We start from the raw sequence: 26,328 nt of genomic DNA on the forward strand, positions 1-26,328 counted from the left end.
AAGAAGTAGCAATACCTCAGAAAACTCTGGTAACATTATGAAGTGATCTAAGCACGTGTAATGGGAGTGCCAGAAGGAGAGAGAGAGAGGGAAAGAAAATTTTTTTTAGGAAATGTCTGAGAACTTTCCAAATTTGTTGGGAAACATTAATTTATAGAACTAAAAATCTCAATGAATCTCAGTCAGAATAAATGAAGAGAAAATCATCCCTAGGTACATCATAGTCAAACTGCCATTAGTCAAAGAAAAACTGCAATTCTTCAAAGCAGCCAGAAAAAATACATTACACACAGGAAAGCCACAATATAACTAATGACTAACTTCTTACCAGAAACTATAGGAGTCAGAAAAAATTGAAATAAAATGTTCAAAGTGCAGAAGAAAAAAAATGTTAATCAAGAATTCTATATCCAGCAAAGCTATTCTTCAAACTGAAAGAAAATAAAAACATTTTCAAATAAACAAAAATGAAATGGATTTATCCCTAAGAGAAAAGAGTCACTAGAAGTCTGAAGGAGAATGCTATTAAACTGCAGCTACTGATATCAACAGGATGAAGACCCCCAGAAGTAAATATGTGGTAAATACAAATATATATATACTTCGTACATATAGTTACATTTTATATTTATGTATAAATATATGACATACATACATGAGTCATATATGATAAAAATAGCACTGGGAGTTGGCAAACAAAAATACACTGTTTCAAAGTTGCTATATTTTACCTGAAGTAATTCAAATATTAATTCTGAATTGATCGGGGCTAATTTTAAGATGTATGTTGTAAACCTTAGAGCAACCACTAAAAAAAAGTAATACAGAAAGACAAAGCAAAAAGTCAATCAAAAAATTAAAATGGAAAACTAGAAAATACCTGATTACCACAGAAGAAAACAGAAAAGAAAGAATAGAGAACAAAATGTTGATACAAGTAAGACCAATAAAAAACAAATAGCAAAAACGGCAGACCTAAAGCTACCACGTCAATAATTACTTTCAATGGGAACAGACCAGATACTCCAATCAAAAGGGAGAAATTGGGACTTCCCTGGTGGTCCAGTGGTTAAGACTCCATGCTTCCACTGCAGGGGGCACAGGTTCAATCCCTGGTTGGGAATTCTGCATACCACTATGCAGCATGGCAAATAAATAAATAAATATTTTTTAAAAGGCAGAGATTGCCCAACCAGATATAATAGTAAAACCCAACTATATGTTCTCTATAAAATATGCACTTGAAATATAAACACATTAAAAGTGAAAAACTGAAAAACTTTTTTTAAAAAACGGATTATTATGGGATTATATGAAATCATGTGTGTGAAACTTTTGAAAATTATAAAGCATTACAGAATTTAAAGAATCTTTCATTCAATAAAAGAAAGTGAAAAACTAGAAAAAGATATATAATGCAAAAAGAAAGCTGGAGTGGCTATATAAAATCAAACAAAATAGACACCAAAACAAAGAGTACCACTGTGGACAATGATAAAAGGTTCAATATATCAGGAAAAGATAACAATTATAAATATGTATGTGCCTTACAAAAGAACTTCAAAATATATGAAGTAATGGACCTAAGGGGAAAAAACAGACAAATCCACAACCATCATTAAGACTTTAACACGCATCTTTTCTGCAATTTATTTTTAAAAACTAGACAAGAGGGCTTCCCTGGTGGCACAGTGGTTGAGAGTCCGCCTGCCGATGCAGGGGACACGAGTTCGTGCCCCGGTCCGGGAAGATCCCACATGCGGCAGAGCGGCTGGGCCCTGAGCCATGGCCGCTGAGCCTGCGCGTCCGGAGCCTGTGCTCCACAACGGGAGAGGTCACAACAGTGAGAGGCCCGCGTACTGCAAAAAAAAAAAAAAACTAGACAAGAATATCAGTATTTCTGATAGAAGGCCTGAATGATACTAACCACTATCTTCACCTAATTGACATTTTTAGAAAACTAAACCCAGAAACTGCAGAACACACACCTTTTTGAAGTGCACATAAAGCATTCACCAAGATGGAACACATGATGGGCCTTAAAACAGGTCTCGACAGATTTCAAAAGATTGAAAACTTACAGAGTATGTCTTCGGAACACAAAAGAATTAAATTAAAATTAGCAAAAATAAAATTTTTAGAAAAACTTCAAATATCTGAAAATTAAGCAACTCTATTCCAAAAAACCAATGGGTCAGAAACAAACACACACAAAAAAAATTAGAAAAAATTTAACTAAATGAGAATTTGCTGTGATGTGTAGAAAAATGATTATTTAGAGGGAAAACATTACATGCTTATATTAGAAAGGCACAAAGTTCTCAAATCAATAATCTAAACTTTAATCTTCAAAACCTAGCAAAAGAAGAGCAAATCATATCTAGACTAAGTAGAAGAATAAAAAGATAAGAACATAAATCAGTGAAATAGAATATAGAAAAAACAACAGAGAAACATCAATGAAGCCAAAAGTGGTTCTTTTCAAATATCAATAAAGTTGATAATCTAGCTGAACTGATCAAGAAGAGAAGAAACAAATTACCAACAGAGAGGGGAAATATCACTTCAGATCTTACAGACATTAAAAGGATAATAAGGAAATAGTATGTATAACTTTATGCCAACAAATTTATCCAAACAGATTAAATGAATACATTCCTTAAAAATAATAAATTATCAAAGCTCTCTCAAGAAAAAGTAGACAACTTTAAAAGTCTGTACGTATTAAATAAATTAATTTCTCTGTGCACAGATTCTCACTGTGAAAAGTCTTAAGTAATCTACTACTAAAACCAATAAGTGCATTTAGCAATGTCAGAAGATACAATATACAAACATTACTTGTATTTCAATACACTAGCAATAAAAAATTGGAAATTAAAGTAAAAATAGTACTATTTACATTGAATAAAAAATTATGATATAGTAAAGTATAAATTTAGCAAAATATGTGCTATACTTCTCCACTGAATACTACAAAACATTGCTGGCAAGATTAAGGAAGCCCATGTAAATGCAGAGAAATACCTTTTCAAGAATCACAAGACTCAGTATGTTAAAATGTCAAACCTATCCAAATTGATCACCACAATACCAATCAAAATCCCAGCAGACTTTTTTTTTAGAAATTGACAAGCTGATTGTAAAAATTTATATGCAAATGCAAAGGACCTAGAGTAGCCAAGTGATTTTGAAGAAGAACAACATTGAGGACTTACACTACATTATTTCAAGACATATTATAGAACCATAGTAATCACAACAGTTGTAGTATTGCCATAAAGGATAGTCATAAACAATGGAACAGACTAGAAAGTCCATAAATAGTCCTACAAGTAAATTGATTTTGAAAAAGATACCAAAATAATTTACGGGAGGCTTCCCTGGTGGCGCAGTGGTTAGGAATCCACCTGTCAATGCTGGGGACACAGATTCGAGCCCTGGTCCGGGAAGATCCCACATGCTGCGGAGAAACTAAGCCCGAACGCCACAACTACTGAGCCTGCGGTCTCAAGCCCACGAGTCACAACTACTGAAGCCCACAAGCAGCAACAAAGACCCAATGCAGCCAAAAATAAATAAATATTAAAAAAAAATTATGGGGAAATGATAGTTTTTTCCAACAAACAGTGCTAGAACAATTTGATTATCAGATGCAAATTTTAAAAGATATTAGACATTCATCTAATATCATTTACATAACTTGAAATGGAAAATTATAAAACTTCATAAAGAAAACACAGGAGAAAAATCTTGCTGATCTTGGCTTAGCCAAAATTTCTTTACTATCAGCCCACGTGCTGCAATGAAAGGTGCCACGTGCCACAGCTAAGACCTGACGCAACCAAAAATAAATAAATATTTTTTTAAAAACTTTCTTTACTATCAGAAAGCATCAACTACAAAAAATTTGATAATTTGGAATTTATCATAATTAAAAACTTCTGCTCTTCAAAACTGACAGTTAAGAAAATGAAAATACAAGCCACAGACTGGGAGAAAATATTTTCAAAATCCACATCCAATAAAGGACACACTGCCAGAATTATATAAACAGCACTTAAAACTCAATAATAGGATTACAAACAACTAAATTTCTTAAATGAGCAAAGACTCAGAAAGACACCGCATAAAATACGGTATACAAGGGGCAAATAATCATGTAAAAAGGTGTTCAATATAATTAGTCATTAGAGTAATGCAAATTAAGATACCACTACACATTCACCAAAATGGCTAAAATTTAAAAGATTAACATAATCAAGTACTGGTGAGGATGTGGAGCACCTGGAACTCTCATTCATGACTGATGGGAATGCAAAATGGTACAGCCACTTGGAAGGAGTTTCACAATTTTCTATAAAATTAAATACACACAGTATGACCAAAATTCTACTTCTAGGTGATTAGCCAAGAGACATGAAAAAAAAATCTACACAAAGATGTGTACCCAAATGCTTATAGCAACTTCATGCAGACGGGGAAAAAAAAACCTGGAAATAACCAAAATGTCCATCAGCTACAGAATGGGAAACTTCAGTATATCCATACAATGCAACACTAATCAGGAATAAAAAGAAAAAAATATTTATAAGTTCAACAACATGGATAAATCTCTAAAGCATTACGCAAAGTGAAAGAAGCCAGACATAAAATACTATCTACCTTATGATTCAATTTTTGTGAAATTCTAGAAAAGATACAACTATAGAGGAAGAAAAGAATTCAGTGGTTTACTGGGGTTTTGGTGGAGGAAAGGAATTGGCTGGAAATGGCCATAAGAAAATTTTAGGGTGTAGAATGTTCCATATCATGAGTCTGCTGGCTGTCACGTGACTGTATATATTTGTCAAATCTCATAAAATTATTCACCTAACACTGAAATTTTTATTGTATGTAAATTACACCTTAATGAAAAACCTTAGGATTAATAAAGGTGTATAAATCTAAAACATGGAATAAATATATTAAATGTTAATAAATTGTTAAATCTGTACAATGGATATATGAGGCATTACATTCTTCTTTCTCTTTCTCTGTATTTTGCAAATTTTCTTTGCAGAAATATTTTTAAGGAAGATGTTGACATGCTGGGAACATCATGATGGTGAACATCAGGAAATTTTTTTTTTAATCTTAAAAAAGCTTTCTTTCCCATCAAATGTAGCCACTACCACATATAGTGGCTCTCTGGCATAAGTTTACAACCCTGGCTAAGACTGAACTGCAATCTCTCTTGAGGCTACTTTCACTGCCTTGAAAAATAAAGTCTCAGGAACAAAGAGAAAACCAGTAGTAAGATCAGTGGTGCTATTTTCACAGAATGAACAATTTCTTACTGGCTTAGACTCCTTTATTCTTTTTTCCTTTCTTTCTTTTTTTTTTGGTGCAATATTTGTTAAAAGATTTTTTTGGTGTTTTATTTATTTTGGATAGGTTTCTTTTTAGCATGGTAGTTCACAGACCATTTTCCATTTTTACTTCCTTTTTAAATGATCACTTGGTCATCCTACTTTTAGAAAATGAAGGAGCAAAAAAGAACATGTTTCACTTCTCTCACTCTCTAAAACAGTTCTAAGAAATTGAGAGAAAATACTAAGGCTGACATTTAGCAATTATTAAGAGTCTTTGTTTTAAAAACAAATTCCCTGAAACTCTATGATACATTAAATACTCACTAAAATTAATGAGAATGCTTTTATTCTTACCTGTGAAAAAAATTTTTTTTAATGCATGGTTTAGATAGGAAAATTTTTAGTCTTGCAAGTGATCTGTAAGTGTTAAGAAGTCTGGAGGGGCCATATGAGAGAAAGTGAGAATGTGGAGAGCTGTGTGGAAAAAAAAATAAAATTGTTAAGAATATGATGGGTAAGAAGAAAAAAAGATATCACAGCTTTTCTGCTTCTCCCTTTCTACCACAGCCTTTCACTAATGTTCTCAAGTGAAACACTCTTCTGAAAGTTTAAACAAAATCAATATTTTCCTTCATGTCAAATACATAAAAGCATATTTTCAAAGGCAGAAGTTTCTAGTTATCCATTTGTCATGGCGGGAATGATCAATATTTGATGTTAGGGAGAAAATCATTTATTTCTGTACATGTTTTCAAGTAAACAATTTTCCTTTTTAAAAAAGTCATGTGTATATATGTACAATTATCATTCTTTCTGTCATCTTTCTCTGACCTAATAAAAGGAAGAAAGGGAGGAAGGAAGGAAGGGAGGGAGGGAGGGAGGGAGGGAAGGAGGAAGGAAGGAAGGAAGGAAGGAAGGAAGGGAGGAAGGAAAGAAGGGAGGGAGGAAGGAAGGGAGGAAGGAAGGGAGGGAGGGAAGGAGGGAGGGAGGGAATTTCTTCTAACTTATTTACTATGGAGAGAGTTAACTATAGCACTTCCAACAGAAGAGAGAAAATAAATACTACCACCTGAGAAATGAGGACGACTAAGAGAATAGCTAAGACTGAAAGTCTCAATTTAGTCTGTGAATTCCCACTCAATGGCACTGAATCCTGTTAGCAAATGATTTTACTATAATGTCTCAAGCACAGGGTAAGCATTCTTGAATTCTCTTCAGAAATCCTTCACTTGTACCCTGAGGCTGTCAATATCTAACAAACTAGAAATTCAAAGGCCACTCAGATAACTTTCTCCCTTGACAGTAACCAACCACTGCTATCTTTTACTTACCTCCTTTTACCAAACAATGTATCACCAAGAGAGATATGGGAATTCCAACATCACGGATTTCATATTTGTGTATATATACTGTCTTTTTATTAGATAAGTATTTACCACATGCTAACATTATCCAAGAAATTGCAGAAAAATCACATGCAAGGCACATATTTTAAGTGTGTTTTCCACATGTAATTTACAAGATAACATCAGAGATAGTTTCATCTCACACTATGATAGAAAAAAAATAACCAAATATTTAGTAAGAACACCATGCAGACGGCACTCGGCTAGGCACTGTCTGACTTACAGAAATGTATAGGACATGGTTCCCACCCTCAAGAAAAGCACTATTTCATTAAAGAGAAAGACTTAAAGACATAAATCTCCAGGCAGCAGTGTAAGAGGAGCCATGGGGCAAACCCGTGACTAGATGCCAAAAGGATGCACCAATAAAATGCAGTGCTCCCTCGGAGGCAGTGAGTACGGTAATTTGTGGAAAATTCTGTGCAGTGACTTAGCGTTAAGTCAGCACTGACTGAAAATCCACGCTTTTTGAGTAGTTTGTCATGCTGAGAAGGACACAGAATTCAAATTTGTCCTGCTCTGGTGGTGTGAACTCAGGCTCTGCCATCTAGAATCTCAGGTTCAGCATTCATAAACTGGAAATAATAATACTTTTTCATTCCCTTGTTGTGAGGATTCAATCAGACAACATAGAATTAATCTCAAATACACAGAATATGATTTTTTAAGTTGTAAGCTATTTTATTTTCCATTGTTATTGGATTTTAAGTATTGGCTGTGAGATTCCTATCCCTTGGGAATCTGCTTATCCTAGACCCAAACCCCAGCTCCCTAGCTGTGCAAATTAGAGAAGTCCTCCCATGATTGCTCTAGGATTCTTTCTCATGCTTCTCACCCCCATCAATCTGGGCATGAAGCACAACCAATACTTCGCCCTTCTTCTAGATTTCCACGTTAAAATCCACTGGCTGCTAAGCACAGGCTGTGCCCAGGGATGGCGTGGGGAGAGAAGAGGCACAACATCCCAAACTTCCAAAGTTCCAGCGTCCAGTTAGAAGTCCCTCCAATAATCACGCAAGCTTAGTAGTAACAGTCGACTGGTCTACCAAAGGTAGCCTCAAGCCAAATCCCTTCCTCTTGGCATTTTTTTCCCCCTCAATCTATCCTGTATATGCTGCACCCCCCCCGCCCCCAGTTACCAGGGGTGGGTTTGCAAGTGGTTCCAGCTCTTATTTTTGTGACCATTCTCCCCTCAGTGGAAGCTCATGGAAGGTTCCCATCTCCAACCAGGTCCCTGCTCAGAGGAACACTGCTCAGACCTCACCCTGAGATGCACCTCCAGTTCCCCGAGTCTAGTTCAGGTAATCAAGTTTGCTCTGTCTTATTCCCCAAGAGCTTGGTTGCCTCTTTTTGGCCCTCTTATTATTAGTTTCACTAACAGCAAAAATTTAAGGTTTCCCATAAATGTATTGGAGCTTCTTCACTGGTAAATGTTTCTGTAAACTTTTTATACCCATAGCCCCAAGTTCTAGCAGAGCCTGATTTTTTCCAAATGACATTCTATAGTAATTTCTGGTACAGTTTGCTGCAAAAACATCTTAAATGTGCACATGTATGAAGAAATCTTTTCTCCTAGTCTGTGGTCAGGAATTGACTGAAAGAATATCCCAGAAACTTCTAGTTTACCGAATACTGAATACACTGAATAGCACACATTCTGCCATAGAAACAGAGCCTGGCAGACATGAAACCATGTAATATCAGACCCAACACACTGTAACTGCAGCTGCTTCTCCACCTCCAAGGCCTCTCATGCTATATCATTTCAGTGGCATGTTTTAACAACAACTCAAATTACCCTCTGCCACCTGAGGCACCTCAGTCTCCAAAATGTCTCCAGTTTCTGCAACGGGATCCCAATAATCTGCCATTTCCCAAAAGCTTATAGGAATATATTTTATTTTTAAGCTTATGAGACATGCATGGTATTTATGTGAATTTATATGAAGTTTGGGCTTATAAATTTGTGTACAGAGCTATAATATCTTCACTACTTTTCCACTCTTTCCAAAGCAACAATGATACTGCATCTGATTTCCATGGCTCTCAGTAATTTGTTCATATATGCTGGAAATGTTTCCGTTTTTAATTAAAATTAATATTGTACCAGAGATGGTCTTTTCTGTATTACACATATCATATTTGAACAATGTATTCTATACATACAGACACCCCCTGCCATTCTAACATCAACCTGAATTCTATTATTGGACTCATTTGGTATGGCAGGCTGATGTACTGAGGGTCCTGAAGATCGGCCTTATGCTCCATGATTTGCTGGAGGGACTCACAGGACTCAGAAAATCTGTACACACTGTTACAGTTTACTGCAGTGAAGAGGTACAGATTAACATCAGCAGGAAGAAAAGGCTCAGAGGGCAGAGGCCAGAAGAAACAAAGCACAAGCTTCCAGCTGTCCTCTCCCTATGAAGTCATGCAAGGACAGTATATGATTCTCCCCTTAACAATGTGTGACAACCCATGCTAAGTGTTGCCAACTCGATCATCTCACCTGAGTCTTGGTGTCCAGGGATTGTATTGGGAGTCTAAGACATAGCATGCGGTACCTGTATGACTGGCCTTAGCTACTCAGTTTGCAGCCCCCCTCCTCCAAGAGGTCAAACACATGGTACGGTCCACAGCCTCAGGCATGCCAAAACAGGTGCTCACCATAAATCATATGGTTAGCGCAAACTATCTCCTGTGGCCCAAGATCTCAGGTATACAAAGAAACTTAGCAGGTAGGATACGCCAAGGACTCAGAGGTCATCTTCCAGAGGCCAAGCCTAGGGTCAGTTCTGAAGACGCTGGGAATGTATAGGGTTTGAGCAACCCAGACCTGCTGAGTTCATCCTTTCCTGTACAGCTGAATAATAATTCCCAAAGATATCTTGGCCCTCATTCCTAGAATCTGTAAATGTTATCTGATATGGCACAAAGGACTTTGCAGATAAGATTAAGTTGAGAATCTTGAGATGGAAAGAATATCCTAGATTACCTGAGTGGATCTTAAATGTAACCACAAGCATCTCTATAAGATAGAGGCAGAGGCAAATTTTACTACAGTGAGACAGAGGGCAATATGCCTGAAGCAAGATGCTGAGGTGCTGGCTTTGGAGATGGAGAAAGGGGCCACAAGCCAAGAAATGCAAAGAGTGCAACGAGAAGAGGCAAGGAAAGGAAGTCTCCCCTGGAGCTGGCAGAGGGAGCATGGCCCTGCCAACAACTTGGTTTCAGTCCAACAAAACCGATTTCAGACTTCTGTCCAGAATTGTAAGCCACTGGGTTTGCAGCAATTTGTTACAGCATCCGTAAGAAACTGATACAGTTGGGGACAAAACTTTGTAATGAGATGGCTTTGGCATTTCATATACTAAATCTTCTTAGAAGTCACTCTTTCATTTCATTTAGCTCTAAAAGAGTGAAATATTATAGCAGGATGTCAGTATATACATGAACATGCATGCACACATTTAAAATGCAAATGATCATAAGCACAAAACATTTCAAGAATTTGAAAGCCTAGAGAAATAGCAGGCTAGCTACCCTAAACCAGATGGCTAACTAATGGATTCAGCAGTTGTCCTGTAAGGATATTAAATTCAAATATCAAAAGCTGTAATATCCTGAGTACTGTGACTTAAATATAAAAAAATAATTGCTAACATGGAAATTTAAAAAAAGCAAAACTGGCATCACACGAAGGGTAAGATAATCAAATGACGTGGGAAGTATCAGTGAACTTTACTGGGTTCTGGGTCTGAATTCCATATTCTATAATAAACCTTCAAGCTACTCACACTACCTTATTTCCTGTTTTTATAGATGATAATATGGTCATGTTCTGCCTTTGGTGATTTCCCCAGCTTCAATTAACATACACATTTACTCCTCTGTGAATGTATACTTTTCAGTTCTGATTCACATATACATATTTTAACCATTAGGTCAGAACAGGGTTTTTTTCCCTCCAAGTATATTGGTAAATCTTTAGAGTCTTTTTCTCACCAATCAGATTTACCTATATATAATTATATTTATTTTTATAGTTCATTAATTTCTCTTTTAGTCATGATGTGAGCCAGTGGAACAGTCAAATAACCAGCACGATTTTCCTGAGCTCTATTTTTGTGGTAGATAAAAATAATTTTTTAAATTAAATTAAAATAATAAGAGTTAGGAAAGCTGTCTATCCAATCTCTACCATTTTGTGTGTTCATTGTGCTATACTCTGTAAATTGATTATCATAATATACTATGTACATTACACAAATAGTGACTTCTAAACCATCAAAATGTGTAGAATAACTTTAGAATCTACCACACTGCACCATCTTGTTTGAAAACTGATAAGCCATATATGGGCTATATGTCTACAATGAATAAGGCAGAATATTCATTTGTGAAGAACAGTCCAATTTATGACCATTCACAGTAGTTGTTCAATAAACGTTAGTTACATTTACATGTTAATATACTTTAGTAAACAGCCACTCTGTCATGAACTTTATAACCATTTGTGTCAGAATAGAGCTCAGTCTTCATTATGTGCACTTCATTGAAACTTTATGTAATAAATTAGGAAACAACGGTGTCAAGAGATTAGGTAGTTTGGCCAATTCTCTCAGCAAGTTATTAGCAGAGTCTAAACATGGTTACAGAGTTTAATAAAAATTCTTACACATACTCCCAATTTATCATGAAATATGTGAGAATATAGTTCCCATTGATAACTCTTGAGATACAAAATATTCAGGTTTTCTTTCTCCCTAAATAAAAGATTGGAGAATTTTTAACAATCTAGACAAATTTATGTTTATAAAAGGCATGCACCAATTGCTACATCAGATATATGAGTCTAAATTAAATCAAAGTATTAATATCTGATCCAATTAACTGGAGGTCTAAGAAGATATTCAATCTAAGTAATTTTGTTTCTGTAAAGGTTTTCAATTAATTGCCATAACTGTTAGCCAAAATATCAGATTTCCTCCAAATAACTGTAGCTTTGGGGACCTGGCCAGAGGTTGTGGCATCCTGCAATGCTTTCCACACTGATGACTGGCTCTGGGTATCAAGGTAAAATGCAACTCTTCTCAGAGCTCAGCTGGCAGCTCCTACTCAGACGCATAGAGCCATTTCTACTGTTATTTCCATGGAAACCACTAAAAACGTAGCTTAGTGAACCAAGAACCAGGTATGAAGCCTCTCAGCTAACTGTACTGCGAGTTCAATCTCTGATGGACAAAATGAGGGTCATGTGGTTACTTAAAACCTAATATCCTCCATAGTGACCAAGACCCAGGTGAAGATTTTATAAAATTAAACTGGTGTGAAGATGGCCCAAAGCCTCCCTTTCCCTACTGAAGGACAGCTGCTTATAGCTGCCAGAGCAAGGGCTTTACAACAGCTAAAGAAGTAATAGCTATAGTCTTCTGTGTGACTATATCCAGCCTTTATATGCTACTTTGTTCAAAAAAGACAAGTAATCATATGGATTCTTACTTCAGTTCTATGAGTACTATTATCTGCACAATTGTTTAACATTTTTAAAACGAATTTGCATTAAAATTTCTCACTTTAAATCAACAAAAATAGAGTTACCAGTTTGTCATAATCAAGTCTTTAAATCAGTTCTTAGTTCCTGAGTACACATGACCTGACACAGACATGAAGGGGACCAGGAAAATTCACACCTACATCATGGTCACTTGAGGTGACTGCTTCATCCTCAAAGTATTTACTGAGCACCTACAATGTGCCGTGCACTATGTCGAGTGCTAAGGATAGAGTGGAAGTAAGAAAGGCCTAATTCCTGTCTTCAGGGAGTTTCCAGCCTAGGGTATTCCATACTATAGGTGACCCAAATCTGCTGATTGTGGGACAAAGTTCAGTCAAGTAACCATGTGTGTAGAAAAAGTTGCCTCTGCTAGCTGGGGATGAAAATTATCTAAGGTAGTTATCCTTCTAGTTAACCCATAAAACATGCATTGCTTAGGATAAGTAACGCTGCTGTTAAAGAAAGAAAGAAACCCTGAAATCTCAGCTCCTCATTTACCTCGTCATGGGGAGGGGTGAGGGTGCTCTGTTCCATGCTGTTCCTCGGCAGCTAGGCTACTACCACCTTGTGGTTCCACCCTCCTCTAGGTCCTTGGAGTTTTTATTCTGTAAGTAAAGAGAGTGGGACGATTTGATACACCAGGCCTGGAACTTGGGCACATGACTTCTGTCCACATTCCAGTGACCGGAACTCAATCTCAAAGTCACACTTAACCCCACCAAACTCTAGGAAATACAGTCCAGCTGGTGCCCAAGAAGCGGAGAGCACCTCTCCCTCTCCCCACCCACGAAGTTCTCTCCATTCCACCAGTGCACTGGAAAGAGAGCAAAAAAAGTGTACAAGAATTTTTCTCAGCTTGGCTGGCAGTGAAACACATGACCCACTCAAATCCCATTGTCAGAACTCAGTCTTGTGGCCACATTTAACCAAACGAGATCCTGAAAGTTTGAATATCGTTCAAACTTTCAGGATCTAGTGTCCACGGGTAGAACACAGGCACTGGGATTACTCGTCCAATCTTACACAAGCTCCCTTTCAGTCATTACTAAGACAAAGAAGAAAAGTGCACCCCTACTTGTTCACATGCATTTCTTTGGCTGCCCCATGGGATTCTTCTTTTCAGAGAGTCCTTGAAGTCTTTTATTTTTCTGTTTTAAGTAAGAAATTAGAGGACTCAAAAGGTAAAATCTTGAATAAACTGTAGTCTGATAGCTAACCCAAAGCACACTTGTAACTAAATTTTAGATCTTCTCATTCATAGTCCATTTAGTTGACTTTTATTAAATACATACTGTGTATGTAGCACTGTGCTAAATATTTAGGGAATAAGAAAGAAAGAAAGGCCTAATACTTCCCTTCAATGGGCTTTTATTTATTTTTAAGAAATAATATATCTACATAAAAGAAACACATATATACATAATTATTATTTGGAGAAATGCATGCAATTGCACATAATGTGATGCTGGAATCAGAATAGGGACTCCAGGACAGTTTGTAGACAAGAAGGAATTGTGCAGAGAATAACTCCCAGGAAGAATTTCACTGAATTTCAACTTGAAAACTGTAGGATGTGGATGAATAGAGAAAGAGAGAGGACTTGGAGAGATGATACTGACGTGGCAAGAAAGCATGAGCAAAACTCCGTTCTGAACAGCAAGGAGACAGGTGTGACTGAGGAGAGCCGGTACTGGGAACAGGAGAAGTGGGGAGATAAAGCATGAGGCCTCATTGCTGGTGATTCTGAAGACATCATCTCTAAATGATGTTAGAGAACCACAGTAGGGACTTGACCTGGCCAGCACATGCCTGTCCAAGTGCTGAAGAAATACTGCCCTGGTGACAATATGCAGAGCACCCTGCAGAAGGCAGAGATGACTGACAGTGGTCAATTCAGTGGACCCTGACAGAGACTAAGGAACAAGAAGATGAGAGACTGAACAACAGCCGTGCTGGAGAAACCTTACAGAGAGAGAGTGAAACAGCCCTTGACAAAAGAATCTTACATTCATGAAACAACATACAAAAAAACTTTAAGATGTTACAGAATAAATGCCCAAACCAATAATGTAGCCTAACATCCCCTACATGGTGGCCCACTTCTAGTAAATCCATGTATTCATGTCCTGTTTACATTTTTGTTGTGAGAAGAAATTATATTACTACCTACATAAGACCCTGTGCTCTTCCCTCAAGACAGTAATTTTTTGGCAAAGAGATTAAGTAAAGCCACAACCCTACAAAGAAATGCAAGACTACACACATTATCTCTTACAGGCAGGCAGTGATGTTTGTAATACACTAAGGAGATATCTTCTCAAAAGAAACAGATGTTCTTAGTTGACAATGGAAATGTAAACAGAACCTTATGGAATTTTCTCATTTGACTTATTTATTTATTTATACACCACCTTTGCTAAAAAACAAATTAGACAAGCTTAGAGAGGTAAAACAAGATAAAGTAAAAATAGGTGATGAAATCAGGTCAGAAGAATAATACAAGTAGAAAAAATAAGATAGAGCCAAGAGTAATGCTGACACTTTTTTTTTAATGTGATAAAGCTCTATCCACTGGCTGGAAGCAAATCCAAAATTTAGTTCTGAACTTTATGCCCAAAACAGAATTGTTTTCATGATAACACAGTGTTCATAAAACAAAGCATTTACTCAGAAGAGACAAAGCCATGTCTAGATGTAAGAACCCCAAAAAATTTCTCTTGTGGATTCTTAAAAAAGAGGTAACAATTATTAATATTTTGTATTGGTCGGAACTCTTTCCACTGCAAATGATAGAAAGCCTGACTCAAACCGGCTGAAGCAGAAAAGATAATTGACTGACTGGTGTACTGAAAATCCGAAGGGTTAATCTATGGTTTCAGGCATCACCAGATTCAGGTGCTCAAGTACTGCTGTGAGGGCTCTCTTCCTATACCTCAGTTCTGCTTTCCTGTGTGTGGCTTTATTTTCAAGAGGACTCTCCCCACTTAAAGGCAACAATGGGCACCAGCAATTCCAGATACACATTCTATCAGATTAGTACCTCTAAAAGGAATAGAGAGCCCTTTCCCAGTTGATACAACAGAAGTCCTGGGACCGGTTCTGGTGGTCCCAGCTTTGGTCACATGCCTCCATCTGAACCCATCACAGTGGCCAAGGTAAGGTCCTCATGTCTCGTGGGGTTGGGGTGGATCACTGCCATCCAATCCACATGGACTCAGATCGGAGATGAGTGGATCCTTTAAGGATACCGGCCAGGCTAAGTCATGTCTCCTATACATCCCAACAACATACTTCTAGAAAAATAGTTAAGTATTTATTTAATAAGGTTGTTTCTTATACATTTTCCTTAATGGGGTTAATGTTCTCACACCAAAACTCTACAATTCTATTAAGGTCACTAGAGTGTCAGCTAAGCACATACCTCTCTTTTGGTATGGCTTAGTTGGGTTTTCTGTGTTAGGTTTCTGGAATAAACTAGAATTCACTCAGATGGTTTAAATAAATAGACTTTAGGAAAACAGTTACTTAGGAAAATGTGGGCAGGAGTAAGGATGCATATAAGAGGTATGGAGGCACCCAGAACACAGCAGCTTTAGGAAGTTGTTAAAGGGGACATGATTTTGGCAGTGGGTCTGTGGATTTGGAGCTGTCCAGTGAGAGCTATGGTTGTGGAGGAAAGTACTTGCTCCCAGGAAGCAGCCGAAAAGCCAGGGGGAAGTGGGAAAGAAATATCTGAGATCAATATTGAATCCCACATTGAAATCCAGGACCATTTCACCTCAAGAGACTTGATTGGAGCAGAGCTTCAGAACACCACCGTCCCAGTGATACATCCATCCACCACGCAGCATCATCACTTTCTATTCCCACAACCCTCAGGTACAATAATGGTTAGCCAACTAAGTGAGACCCTCTGGGAACACCTGAAGGAGAATTCCTAATGGTGACCTTGCTGAATCTTCTAGAGTTGAGCATGGCTTTGTTTAGCTCTTATTTAAAAAAAAAAAAAAAAGCAGCACTCAGCAACTCGCTTACCATCCTCTTAATTTACACTATTACCCGTTGTATCATACGTAACACTCTGAGCATCACAATTCAAATTAATCCTGTCAGTGCCTTGAAGCTCAACACGAACCAACAATCCTCCTATGACTCATGCCACCGGGCAAAATACCTGACACAACTCCTCAAGGCAGGCTTTGCATGGTGAAACCTTGAATGGAGACCAGATGGATTCTGGACACAGACTCTGCTCCCACACTGCTCCCAAATGCCAGCAGTGGACAGCATTCTCCAATGGGTACTGAGTACCTCTAGATGTGAACTCCACCTCTGTCAGATGACCCACCTTTCTCTTTCCTTTCTAAGGCCTCCTCTACCCCTTTACCTTCCCCCATCTAGGGAAATCCTGTCAAGTCCCAGAGGATGAAAGCTTGCTTTTATTTGTTATATATTATGGTCTAGCTCAGAGTTGTCTAATTCCAGTCATGGTGGAAATGACCTGTAATTCTGAGCTATATATACAGTAGCTTCCCTAGCCAAGTCTGGCTATTGAGCACCTGAAATGTGCAAACGAGTAACTGACTTTTCATGTGTTTAATTTTAATTCATTTAAATTTAAATAGCTACATGGCATTGAACTAGGGGCTACCAAAAGGACAGGTTTAGCTCTTGATACTCAAAAACTAAGAACTGATTTCCTTTTATTTTTGCTCCTGATTCCTTCTGATTTCCGCCCCCCTTTTTTTTTTTGAGGTTGGAAAACGAAGTTTTGTTTGTTTGTTTGTTGTTTTTTGCAGTACGCAGGCCTCTCACTGTTGTGGCCTCTCCCGTGGCGGAGCACAGGCTCCGGATGCGCAGGCTCAGCGGCCATGGCTCACGGGCCCAGCCGCTCCGCGGCATGTGGGATCTTCCTGGACCAGGGCACGAACCCGTGTCCCCTGCATCAGCAGGCGTACTCTCAACCACTGCGCCACCAGGGAAGCCCTTTTTTAAAAAATTTATTTAATTTTTATTTATTTTTGGCTGCGTTGGGTCTTCGTTGCTGCACGCAGGCTTTCTCTAGTTGCAGTGAGCAGGGGCTACTCTTCGTTGCAGTGGGCGGGCTTCTCCTCAGGCTCCAGATGCAGGCGCTTCAGCAGTTGTGGCTCGCGGGCTCCAGAGCGCAGGCTCAGTAGTTGTGGCGCATGGGCTTAGTTGCTCCACGGCATGTGGGATCTTCCCAGACCAGGGCTCAAACCTGTGTCCCCTGCATTGGCAGGTGGATTCTTAACCACTGAGCCACCAGGGAAGCCCAGAAAACGGAGCATTTTAATAGTCATTTCAGATAATATGGACATTCTTTTTTGATATTACATAGCTTAACAAATGGTAGTTTCTTAAAGATCAGTTGCAACGAGAAATCTGAAACCATACATTTTGTACTGTTAACCTTAAAATTTATTGGTTTATCTTGCAGTTGGAATTGATCTTTTACCCATGTGTGATTTTGTAACATCGTGTATTGGTCAACTGGAAAATATTGATTCACTAAGTTATACGACCGTTCCAACTGTACAGCGGAAAACCCTACCATATACTCCTGCATGATTAAGAGTAAAAAAGACAAATAATGTCTTTAAAACATTGTAAAAACAGCTTTGGCCTTCTGAACTCTCTAAATGGGTGGGTGGGGCTCTCCACACCTACTATGAGAACCACTATCCTAGGACAGCTACAGCCAACAGCTTCTGAAAACATAAAGGACGTTTGAGGTATCATTTTACGGCAAAATAACTCAATTGGATAAGTCTACAGTTAAACATAAAATGTTTTTCAAGATTGTGAACACACTTCACAAATAAAGAAAAGCCTAAAGAAAATAAAAGTCACTTACACTTCTGTCTTCTAGAAATAAACATGTTACTATTTTGGCCCACTGGCACCTCTCCTTAAGGGCAGGGACTGTGTTTTATCGATCTACAAATTTAAGATCTAGTACAGTGCCTGGCCCTTACAAGCACTCAAAAAGTATCTTCCTTTTTTTTTTTTTAAATACCATACATAATTTTGTACTTAATTCTTTTTATGTATACTGTACATAATTCTCTATCCTTTTCAGCCAGCCTTGCAGTGGGTCCATTTCCGAATATGTATTCTTTAACGACTGCATAACATTAAAAGTTATAAGCTCAAACTCACTTAAAAAACTGTGACTTTGCTTTAGCAAGGAGTAAAAACTTTGCAAAGAAACATAGAAATTAAAGATGATACAAATAGATATAGAGATATACCATGTTCTTGGATTGGAAGTAGTAACATTGTGAAAATGACTATACTACCCAAAGCAATCTACAGATTCAATGCAATCCCTATCAAACTACCAATGGCATTTTTCACAGAACTAGAACAAAAATTTCACAATTTGTATTGAAACACAAAAGACCCCGAATAGCCAAAGCAATCTTGAGAACGAAAAACGGAGCTGGAGGAATCAGGCTCCTGGCCTTCAGACTACACTACAAGCTACAGTAATCGAGACAGCATGGTACTGGCACAAAAACAGAAATATAGATCAATGGAACAGGATAGAAAGCCCAGAGATAAACCCACCCACATATGGTCACCTTATCTTTGATAAAGGAGGCAAGAATATACAGTGGAGAAAAGACAGCCTCTTCAATAAGTGGTGCTGGGAAAACTGGACAGCTACATGTAAAAGAATGAAATTAGAACACTCCCTAACACCATACACAAAAATAAACTCAAAATAGATTAAAGACCTAAATGTAAGGCCAGACACTATCAAACTCTTAGAGGAAAACATAGGCAGAACACTCTATGACATAAATCACAGCAAGATCCTTTGTGACCCATCTCCTAGAGAAATGGAAATAAAAACAAAAATAAACAAATGGGACCTAATGAAACTTCAAAGCTTTTGCACAGCAAAGGAAACCATAAACAAGATGAAAAGACAACCCTCAGAGTGGGAGAAAATATTTGCAAATGAAGCAACTGACAAAGGATTAATCTCCAAAATTTACAGGTAGCTCATGCAGCTCAATATCAAAAAAACAAACAACCCAATCCAAAAATGGGCAGAAGACCTAAATAGACATTTCTCCAAAGAAGATATACAGACTGCCAACAAACACATGAAAGAATGCTCAACATCATTCATCATTAGAGAAATGCAAATCAAAACTAAAATGAGATATCATCTCACATTGGTCAGAATGGCCATCATCAAAAAATCTACAAACAATAAATGCTGGGGAGGGCATGGAGAAAAGGGAACCCTCCTGCACTGTTGGTGGGAATGTAAATTGATACAGCCACTATGGAGAACAGTATGGAGGTTCCTTAAAAAACTAAAAATAGAACTACCATACAACCCAGCAATCCCACTATTGGGCATATACCCTGAGAAAACCACAGTTCAAAAAGAGTCATGTACCACAATGTTCATTGCAGCTGTATTTACAATAGCCAGGACATGGAAGCAACCTAAGTGTCCATCGACAAATGCATGGATAAAGAAGATGTGGCACATACATACACTGGAATATTACTCAACCATAAAAATAAATGAAATTGAGTTATTTGTAGTGAGGTGGATGGACCTAGAGTCTGTCATACAGAGTGAAGTCAGAAAGAGAAAAACAAATACGTATGCTAACATGTACATATGGAATCTTAAAAAAAAAAAAAAGTCATGAAGAACCTAGGGGCAAGAAGGGAATAAAGACACAGACCTACTAGAGAATGGACTTGAGGATACGGGGAGGGAGAAGGGTAAGCTGGGACAAAGTGAGAGAGTGGCATGGACATATATACACTACCAAATGTAAAATAGATGGCTAGTGGGAAGCAGCCGCATAGCACAGGGAGATCAGCTCGTTGCTTTGTGTCCACCTAGAGGGGTGGGATAGGGAGGGTGGGAGGGAGGGAGACGCAAGAGGGAAGAGATATGGGGACATATGTATAACTGATTCACTTTGTTATAAAGCAGAAACTAACACACCATTGTAAAGCAATTATACTCCAATAAAGATGTTTAAAAAAAAAAAAGGGACTTCCCTGGTGGCACAGTGGTTAAGAATCCGCCTGCCAATGCAAGGGACACGGGTCCAAGCCCTGGTCCAGGAAGAGCCCACATGCCACAGGGCAACTAAGCCCGTGCACCACAACTACTGAGCCTGCGCTCTAGAGCCCACGTGCTGCAACTACTGAAGCCCAGGCGCCTAGAGCCTGTGCTCTGCAACAAGAGAAGCCACTGCAATGAGAAGCCCACGTACCGCAACGAAGAGTAGCCCCCGCTTGCCGCAACAAGCCCAACGCGGCCAAAAATAAATAAATGTAAAAAAAAAAAAAAGAGTTACTGAGGGTAAACGTGGATATCCTGGCTGTCATCACAAATTCTAAAACTCTGATGATTGCAGTCTTCATATGAATTCTTTTCAGAAAATAAGTTTTTGCAAAAAGAGTGTATAACATATAATTCTTTAATTTGTAATGTGGGTTAAAAATAAAAAGGATAGGAGGTTTAAAAAAAAAAAAAAGTAAATGGCTTGGGTCCAGAAGGGCTCTAGAGCAGAAGTTTGGGGAGTGGGGTCGCTCCACCACAGACTCACCGGGCCTGGGACGCCTGGACACGGGCCACCGCGTTGAGGAGGGTCCCGGGACCACGACACGTGGCGCTTTCTGTGGGGATTTCGCGGGAGACGAACATGGGAAATATACGGTCAAGCTCCGGCGCCCCTTCCATCCGCGGACCTGCCTCGCACTTGGCTGGATACCGGAAGTGGAGACAGTTCTCACGTCTACAGCCAGGCAAAGCTCGCGAGACGCCCGGAAAGACTGAGCATGCGTGGACCGTGCGTGCGCCGTGCCCGCCTCCCGTCGTCGCGTCAGGGAGAAGGCGGAGGTTGTGGGAGTGTTCCCGCGCCGGCTTTCCGGGGTAGTCTGCGGCTTTGGGCTTTGAATCCCAGCTAATAAAAGTGACTCGAATCCGGGGCAAAGGGTGTTATGTGCCGTGTAAGGTTGACTTGATTAGCCTCAGTGCTGGGACAACATTCTGGCCCCCCTCACGTGTCACTTCCTAGTTCTCCCGGGAGCATCTCACATGGTAGAAATGAAGAACTTAGCAGAGTTGAAGAAGGCAGAGAGAAGTCAACATCATACCCATGACTGCACATCGCTTTTCCTGTGCCTGTTCCAGGTAAGGAGGTGCCTGAACCCCATATGATTTTGTGGGGTCTGTCCGGGTGGCATAGGCCCCGGACTGTCTTGGAAGTTGATGGTTGTGTGCCCTCAACGGTGCAGCAACAACAGTCTTGGACCTGAAGAGGCCTGTGGGGCAGGAACAAAGGATGACTCAGCAGTGACCTTCATAGACCATCTGCCAGGAGCAGGTAGGTCAGCAGTTGCCACATTGGAAACAAATGTGGACAGATGACAGCTGCCAGATGTCTCCCCTCTGTCCAGTTCCGTGGCATCATTTAAATCCCCCAGAGATATGATGGAACCAGAGGGAAAAGGAGAAGTCCAAATGGGTTGAAATTAGGTTTTAACAAACCCCAACAGATTAGCACACAAAATTAAAATTTAGTTTTATCTATAGAAAAATGAGTTGACATTTATTCCTCACCTAAGTTTGTGAACTGTTATATTATGATAATATTATTATTGTTGTGTATATATATCATATATGTTATATAGATTATGTATAATATATATTCCCCCAAAAGTACCCAGTGAGAGTGGACTTGAAAATCTACACGGTATTTACAGTAACCCAACTCCTCTTTAAAACACCTAATAGGTTACATTATTACATCTAGTCCCAGATGTGGCCATGAGTTTCTAGCTCCAATGAAGAAAGGTAAATTAAACTCACCCTGGAAGACTAAACTGCACAAACACTTAGAATTTTTCCTGACTTGATGGAAGGGAGAACAATACTTCGTTTTAAATCAAGTTTGAATGTGTCTTGGATTTATTTAACTAGAAATCCGTCTCTGCTTACTACTGATATTTAACTATGTTCATGTTGCTGCCTTAGTTTAAGCATCCAGCAGGTTGCCTCTAACATCCATCCTTTTCTCCTTGTCTACCTGCTTTTTACTATGCTGGCAAAGCAGATCAGACTCAAGAAATTAGTGAAGTTTGTCTTCAAGTCCTCCCAATAGCACATCTCCCAGCACCCTGGTACCCACTCCCCACACCCCGGTGTAACTTGAGGAATCTAATATGGGCTAAGGTGTTAGAACACTCTGCCAAGGTGACATGCACGCAGGGTCCCCTGTGCCTAGTGCCTTAATCATAAGGGTGGAAATGTCAAGTGCACCAAAAGAATGCAGGGAGTCGCCGAAGCTCAGTGGAGACAACAGACCTAAACAGGAGGTCCAAATACATCACTTCTAATCTGACACAACCATCAACTAGCTGGGAAACTTTAAGCAAGCCACTTAATCTTTCCAGGCCTCAGTTTCCTCATTTGTGAAGAGCTAGATAAACTCTAAGATTTTTTCCAGTGAAAACACTGGATGATTCTGATTTCATCTGTCTACACATGTGTATGTATGTGAGTAAATTACAGTCACTTACTTCAAAAATATCCTGTGCCATTTCTAAGATTTGTCTTATGAAATATCTTATAAAGCCACAATAGTAAAGAGTTTGCTGCTAGTGCAGAAATAGGTAAGCAGAACAGAACAGAAAGCACAGAAATAGACTCAAAGATATAAGCTAAAAGCTAAACATTGTTTAACCACTGCACATGTGCCAGATACTGCACGTTGCTTATTATCATTATTCAACTTATCACTTAGTCCCTGCAACATGATAATTGATGTAAGAGGGTGACTTATTGAGAAAGTCGTGGGTGTCTTGTTATTTGTTTCCTTACCTTGTTATACACTCCTTGGAACAAAATCTAAAGGGTTTTTTTCACCCTTTTTCCATCAGAAGAGTTAGTAGGACCTGTGTTGCCAAATCCTACCCAGAAGTTATAAACCAGTGACCCACGGTGCAAATCTGGCTTTCAAATGTAAAACCCACAGTGTGATTTTTTTTAAATATGTTAGTTGCCAATATTTTAAAATAGGGATGTTTCACTTTTTTAAAAAAATCCAAATTGTCATCCTCTCTTGAAAAATCAGAAGATTATGCAACACTGAACATTTATTTCCAAACAAGATCAGCAACACAGGAGTAGCAGCTGCCCCTTTAGGCTGAGCACGTGCTTGCAGTTCACCACAGAAACTCCCCACTCTCTGCTCACCTCCATGTTCCCACCTAACTGGCCCCTGAGGGCATTTCATTTTGCACTTTCTGATCTCCTTACCTCCAGCAGTAAGTTACCAGCTTCTGTGGTTTAGGCTTTGAAGGGAAGCAACATGGATCGCCTCAGACTGGAGGGTATAGAAACATTTGTGCACTGGGGGTCAGACAGGAAGGCGTGGCAACCCACCCTGGGCAGTTGTTAGGTGCAGAACACTGGAGCCTGGAGACTGCAGCTTCCACGGGGCCATGAGACCCAGACAGCTTTGGGGGAGCGCATCCAAAATACCGGAACCTCCTGAGGGGATCAGGGAAGGACTCAGTACTAAGCCTCAGGAACTGACAAGCCTTGGCAGTGTCTGGGGTTGGTGCCCTCCTCAGAAGCTGCTCGTACTAGAGGAACCAGACGGGCCCAGGCAAGTGGGATGGCAAGCCATACCCATCCACGTGAAGACAGAGTGATCGATGATCAATACCTAAAGGCAGTGCCCTGGGCTGTGGAGAAAATGGCATGTTCTCCAAGAGACTCCTTTCCAAGGCCTTTTGGAGCATTGAGGGCTTCTTTACCCTCCTGCAGAACTGGAGAGTGCCCACGAGAGCAACTCATCCTGAACCTCCCCTGGCGTTTAGTGAGTGGGCAGGGGTGGGGCTGGGGGAAGGGCTGGCGTCCCTATTTTCAACAAGCTTCCCTGGAGATTGTGCCACTCGGACTGGTTTGGGATCCCTTGGACTAGCTGTTCGTTCACTAAAGTCCCCTACAGCTCAAAAATTCCATGATCCAGAGAGCTCTTTTGCATAAAAAGGTGTCCATGGATGGAGAAAGGATAAAGGATGAGAAGACTAGTGCAGAGCACATGGACTGATGGGAAATTGATAACCATGAGGTTCCCTACCAGGGTACAGGTCCAACCTAGGAGTTCTGTTGTAATTTGCCGATATATCAGTGCTATCATCAAAATAATTCACAAAATGGTCTGTACCTCATAAGCAGTGCAATGCCACTAGCAGTAGAGGACATTTGCCATTAGACCGCCAGGTACAAGCAGGTGTTTCCCCATCCTGGTGGCACCTGATTTCTTTTTAAGGCCTTACCTTCCCCCAGTGGCTGTAGCCTCAGGACACAGACTAGGCTGCTTCAACGAGAACTTGTTTAAGGTTGAAGGAGGCTTATTTCTGTCTTATAACATTTAAATTATTTCTTGTATAACATGGAAGTTATATGACATAGAAGTTATTTCTTATATAACACATAAGTTATTTTTCACTTATAACATTCGAGATGGTGGGTCCAGGCCTGAGTGGTGGCTCAATGGTTTTGAGCACACAAGCTCCTTCCATGTTTTGGCTTTGCCATCCCAAGGGTATGGCCCTTGTCCACAAGGTCAAAGATGACTTTCCACAATCTTTACATTCAGCTATAAAAAGAAGGAATGAGAAAAAGGGAACATGAGTACCTTCCTTTCCTTTTAAGGGTACAGCCCAGAAGTTGCACAAACCATTTCTGCTCATATGATCTCATTGACTAGAATTAGGATACATACTTTTGTATGAGAGAGGCTGGGAAAAATGCAGTCTTTAGCCCGGCTAAAACTTTTATTACTAAAAAAGAAGAGGAAAGCAGACAATGGGGAAACAGTTACAGTCTCTGCCACAAAAGGAAAATCCCCGGTTCCTACCCTCCATTAAGAAATTCAAAGGGCCCCATTCTTCATTTACCAGCATCAAAGCAGCCAGGAGTTGGGCACGTAACTAAGAATGGCCAATTGAATGATCTCTCTCAGGGTTTTGAATCTTGAGTTAGTGAGGCAAGGATAGAAAGTTAATTGGGGGCCATATATTGTAGTGGCTGTGTGCTGACCCAAGTTACTGCTAGGAGAATGTTGCCATACTTTTTCCTAACTCCTGGGACTCTGTGTGCCCCTCCCTGTCCCCAAACCTGGCCTCGAAGCCTTCTGTTGATTCGACAGCATCCTTCTCCATACCTACCATACCCTAATACCTTTCCAGTAAATTTCCTTTTGCTTTAGTTGGCTAGATTCCATTTCCATTGCTTTCAGTGTAGAACCTTGAAGGCAGAGGGTTAGCCTCAGCGTAGGGAAATGAAAAATCTCAAGCTCAAGAGGTTGGATAACCCCTGACGTGTGCTCTCAGAACCCCACACAGTGGAGCCTACAGGTCATGTCATTATGCACCCTGTTTTCAGAGACCTGGGGCCTGGTCTAGAATCCATCATTCCCATTGTACTCCCCATCTGTATTAGTTACCTAGTGCTACATAACAAATAACCCCAGAGTTGCACAGTCTAAATCAACAAACATTTATTATCTTGTAGTTTCTGTGAGTCAGAAATCTGAGTGTCACGTGGCTGAGTGCCTCTGGCTCAAGGTTGCTCATGAGGGGACAATCAAGCTACCAGCCAGGGCTGTGGTCTCATCTGGAAGCCCAGCTGGTGGAGAGAAATGTGCTTCCAGGTTCATTCGTGTCGATGTCTGCAAGCCTCAGTCCCTCCTCCTGTGGGACCTTCCACAGGGCTGCCCACAGCATGGCAGCTGGTCACCCGCAGCTGAGGGATCGAAGAGAGAGCAAGAAAGAGCACGCAGAATGAAAGTCACAGTCCTTTACCGTCCAGTCTCAGAAGTGGCATCCCACTATTCCTGCCGCACCCTGTTCGTTAGAAGTGCATCACTAAATCTAGCCCACACTCAGGAGGAGAGGATTACACGGGGCATGAACACCGGAAGGC

The 26,328-nt window shown here is 39.7% G+C and overlaps 2 long non-coding RNA genes across 2 annotated transcripts in view; one reads left to right on the forward strand and one right to left on the reverse strand.

The window, feature by feature from the left end:
- LOC307176275 overlaps window positions 1-21,672 on the reverse strand; it is a 195,992-nt gene extending 174,320 nt beyond the window's left edge. Inside the window, exons 1-2 of the long non-coding RNA XR_013824688.1 lie at window positions 20,936-21,672; window positions 12,819-12,925 (exon numbers count right to left, since the gene is read on the reverse strand). This is a non-coding gene — a long non-coding RNA (uncharacterized lncRNA). The remainder of the gene's footprint in view (window positions 1-12,818; window positions 12,926-20,935) is intronic.
- LOC307176277 overlaps window positions 21,389-26,328 on the forward strand; it is a 40,119-nt gene continuing 35,179 nt past the window's right edge. Inside the window, exon 1 of the long non-coding RNA XR_013824689.1 lies at window positions 21,389-21,522. This is a non-coding gene — a long non-coding RNA (uncharacterized lncRNA). The remainder of the gene's footprint in view (window positions 21,523-26,328) is intronic.

The sequence above is a fragment of the Stenella coeruleoalba genome (genome assembly GCF_951394435.1).
Source record: "Stenella coeruleoalba genome assembly, chromosome: 17".
Taxonomy (NCBI): domain Eukaryota; kingdom Metazoa; phylum Chordata; class Mammalia; order Artiodactyla; family Delphinidae; genus Stenella; species Stenella coeruleoalba.